The sequence below is a fragment of the Colobus angolensis genome, unplaced genomic scaffold (genome assembly GCF_000951035.1).
Source record: "Colobus angolensis palliatus isolate OR3802 unplaced genomic scaffold, Cang.pa_1.0 Scaffold240, whole genome shotgun sequence".
NCBI classification, from domain to species: Eukaryota; Metazoa; Chordata; class Mammalia; order Primates; family Cercopithecidae; genus Colobus; species Colobus angolensis.
In genome coordinates, this window is record NW_012115600.1 from 1,826,209 (window position 1) to 1,830,526 (window position 4,318).

General features: G+C 49.0%; 1 protein-coding gene and 1 pseudogene across 2 annotated transcripts in view; both read right to left on the bottom strand.

Moving 5' to 3' along the window:
• Positions 1-4,318, bottom strand: part of CNR2 (cannabinoid receptor 2 (macrophage)) — a 53,508-nt gene that overhangs the window by 29,290 nt on the left and 19,900 nt on the right. The gene's annotated exons all lie outside the window — the stretch shown is intronic.
• On the bottom strand, positions 3,096-4,301 carry LOC105514317 (annotated as a pseudogene). Its single transcript, XR_001002163.1, has one exon. The product of XR_001002163.1 is annotated as a BTB/POZ domain-containing protein 6 pseudogene (transcript).

Genomic DNA, 4,318 nt, shown 5'->3' on the forward strand with positions numbered 1-4,318 from the left:
TTTTTTTTTTTTAGACAGAGTCTTGCTCTGCTGCCCAGGCTGGAGTACAGTGGCGTAATCTCAGCTCGCTGCGGCCTCCACCTCCCGGGTTCAAGTGATTTTCCTGCCTCAGCCTCCCGAGTAGCTGGGATTACAGATGTGCACCAACATGCCCAGCTAATTTTTGTATTTTTAGTAGAGACAGGGTTTCACCATGTTGGCCAGGCTGGTCTCCAGCTCCTGACCTCAGGTGATCCAACCGCCTCCATCTACCAAAGTGCTGGGATAACAGGTGTGAGCCACCACACCTGGCCCGTACTATATATTATTTTTAAATGTTTTCATTCTATTTTTGATGGACAAATAATAATTGTATATGTTTATTGTCAGGCCTCTGAGCCCAAGCCAAGCCATTGCATCCCCTGTGACTTGCATGTATAGGCCCAGATGGCCTGAAGTAACTGAAGAATCACAAAAGAAGTGCAAATGCCCTGCCTCGCCTTAACCGAAGACATTCAACCACAAAAGAAGTGAAAATGGCCGGTCCTTGCCTTAAGCGATGATATTATCTTGTGAAATTGCTTTTCCTGGCTCATCCTGGCTCAAAAACTCCCCCACTGAGCACCTTGTGACCCCCACTCCTGCCCGCCAGAGAACAACCCCCCTTTGACTGTAATTTTCCTTTACCTACCCAAATCCTATAAAACGGCCCCACCCTTATCTCCCTTTGCTGATTCTCTTTTCAGACAGCCCGCCTGCACCCAGGTGAAATAAACAGCGATGTTGCTCACACAAAGCCTGTTTGGTGGTCTCTTCACATGGACGTGTATGACATTTATGGAATACAATGTGATGTTATGATACATGTATCAAAATTGCTAAAAGAGTAGATTTTAAATGTTGTTACCACAAAAAAATGCACTGTCTCCTCTATCCCCCAAACTGCCCTTGGAGACAGACTGTCTCATTTTCACTATCTTATCTATGAGGAACCAGAGGCTCAGCTAGATGGATTTGCCGAGGTCACAAAGTTTGTAAATGGCAGAGTCAGAATTCAAACTCATATACCTGGTACCAGACCCTGACCACAGAAGTTGGGCAGCCTAGATGAGAAACCACCTTTGCAAAATTATGACTGAGACAGTGAAAGAGATCTAACCTAACCAACTCTATCTTGCTTCTAATCTCCAAGCTGTCCTTGTTCATTCCTGGGCATAGGCTGAACTAACTTTGGGAGAAACTTTGTTTAAAACTAAGAGGATAACAGCCCTTTCCTAAAGTACACCTCCTTCTTGCCTGGGGACTAGATTGCCTTTGTAGGACTAACATTAGCCACAAGATTAGAAATTATGGTTTAGGGTCTGGTGTGGTGGCTTCACCTGTAATCCCAGCACTGAGGCGGGCGGATCACTTGAGGTCAGGAGTTAAAAACAGCCTGGCCAATATGGTGAAATTCCATCTCTACTAAAAATACAAAAGTTAGCCAGGTGTGGTGGTGCACGCCTGTAATACCAGCTACTCAAAGAGGGTGAGGCAGAAGAATCACTTGAACCTGGGAGGTGGAGGGTGCAGTGAGCTGAGATTGCATCACTGCACTCCAGCCTGTGCACAGAGGGGTCTCTGTCTAGAAAAAAAAAAGAGAGAGAGAAGGAAAGAAAAAGAAAGAGAGAAAAAGAAAGAAAGAAAGAAAGGAAAGAAAGAGAAAGAAAGGAAAGAAAGAAAAGAAAGAAAGAAAGAAAGAAAGAAAGAAAGAAAGAAAGAAAGAAAGAAAGAAAGAAAGAAAGAAAGAAAGAAAGAAAGAAAGAAAGAGAAAGAAAACAAACTATGGTTTAGGAGTCATGCAGCTGGAGGCTACAAGATTCTGACCCTCCCTAAACTGTTCCTACAATCAGTGCTTGAGATATTTTGCAGACCCTGCACTTGATGGATCAGCTGGCCCCACCCAAATCCATAAACCAGCTCATCTGACCCTGCGGCCCCGACCCAGGAACTGACTCAGAGCAAGAGGACAGCTTCGACTCCCTGTGATTTCATCCCTGGCCAGTCAGCACTCCTGGCTCACTGGCTCCCCACAACCAACCAAATTGTCCTTAAAAACTCTGATCCTCGAATGCTGGGGGAGACTGATTTGAGTAATAATAAAATTCCGGTCTCCCACACAGTCAGCTCTGCGTAAATTACTCTTTCTCGGCCGGGCGCGGTGGCTCAAGCCTGTAATCCCAGCACTTTGGGAGGCCCAGACGGGCGGATCACAAGGTCAGGAGATCGAGACCATCCTGGCTAACACAGTGAAACCCTGTCTCTACTAAAAAAAAAATACAAAAAACTAGCCGGGCGAGGTGGCGGGCACCTGTAATCCCAGCTACTCGGGAGGCTGAGGCAGGAGAATGGCATAAACCCGGGAGGTGGAGCTGAGATCTGGCCACTGCACTCCAGCCTGGGCGACAGAGCAAGACTTTGTCTCAAAAAAAAAAAAAAATTACTCTTTCTCTAATTGCTGATCCTCAAATGCTGATCCTCAAATGCTAGGGGAGACTGATTTGAGTAATAGGACACTAGAATGGTCTCTCCACGGGAGTGAGGTGAGGGCTCACTGTCTGTTTTGTTCACCCCTGTATCTTAAGTGCAGCTGCCTCACCCATGGTCACTGCTCAGTAACTGTTTGTTTATTTATTTGTTTATTTATTATTTTTTAATTTTAGGCAAGCTTTATTACAGAAGTCCATTATTTTAAGTGACTTTTTGTCGATTTTAAATGTGTAAGGAAGGTCTAAAGTGAAGCTTGGAACCATTTAGTATCCAAGAGCGTGGCAGGAACATCCAACCCCTCAAAGCAGGTGGCATGGGTGCCATGGGAGGGGATCTGGGGCCTGTGTTGTGCCCTAAATCTTCCTCCACCTGAGACATGCACCCCAGTGTACCAGAAATGCCTAAGACTCCAATCCCCCAGCTCTGGCTGTGTGGAAAAGGTGCCTACTTCACAGAATCAAGCTTCAGTTGACTACATGCCAAAGAGAGACAAGGTTAAGTGTGGCCTTTCATGGTGTCAAGAAGCAGTTAGCAACCTGACTTCGCCTCCACTCACTGGCCGACCAGCTACAGACTCCCTGGGCACCTCAGGCACAGATGAGCTCAGGGATCTGCCCACACTGGACCCTAGTCCCGTTGGTCCTGTCCGAGGAGCACTGGAACTGGAAGGCCACCTTTCCGCACTGCACTTCCATCATCTCCTCCTGCCCAAAGTAGCTGAGGTTGCTGCCATCCAGGATAGCACTGGCGGTGTAGAAGATGTCTTGTTCAACCTGGACCGGGTGTTCAAACCAGACCAGGAAGGTGTTACTGGATCCGTCCGACGTGAACTTGGTCAGGTTCTGAGCCAGAACCATCCCCAGCCGCTTGAGCTCAATCTTCACGCTGTACTCAGTCTTCCCAGAGCTGGACCCATACAGGCTCACCCCGCAATAAATACCCTTCTGTCCACTGAAAACTGGATGCTGTCGCAGCGCCCGCGGTACTGCCATTGGTTGCTGCGGTAGGCAGAAGACTGGAATCGGTGACACCTCTGCGGGGAAAGGCCCTTCCTCTTGGTCAGGGGGAAGTCCAGGCGGGCTTGTTGGTAGCCCTGTACCACAGGAAGATGGCGTGGATCTCCTCCAGAGTCAGGATGTCTGCCTGGGCAGCGCCGTTGGCAAACTCCTCTAGGGTCATGGTTGGAATTCGGACCAGATAGAGGGCTCGCCCCAAAACATGCCTCTTGTTTCGTGGGGTGACTGGCAGCCCCTGCCTTTTGCACTCTGCCTCGGCCCAGTTCAGGAGGGCCTCGAAGACCACAGCCTCCTTGGTGTTGAAGGCCTCCCGAGTGATAATGATCTCCAACATCTGCCGGTCTATCTCACAAAAGCCTTCGGACTGCCTGACCATCTCGGCCTGTGCGTTGATGGCCTCCCAGCAGGTCCTCAAACAGCCGGCTCTGGGACAGCAGGACGCAGGCGTTCTTGGCTTTCAGACTTGTCTCCAGAAAGTTGATGCAGGCTTTTGCCAATGCTGGGACGATGCACTTCTTAGCAGCGTACAGACTGGCCAGCACCGTGTCAGCCTCCAAATCGATCTCATCACTGTACATGTACTTTAAGAGGATCAGAAAGGCTGCGGGCTCCACGTCCGGAATGTGAATTTCAGATTTGACTTCCGCCAGGTCCCCGTAGAACATGGCATAGAAGACGGAGCTGCGACAGCCAGGACGTACTTGTGGGCGGGCACCGTCCTGGTCGCCCCCGGGGGCCCCAAGACAAAGTGACAAAGTGCACGTCGGCCATGAGCTCGTTTTTTTTTTTTTTTT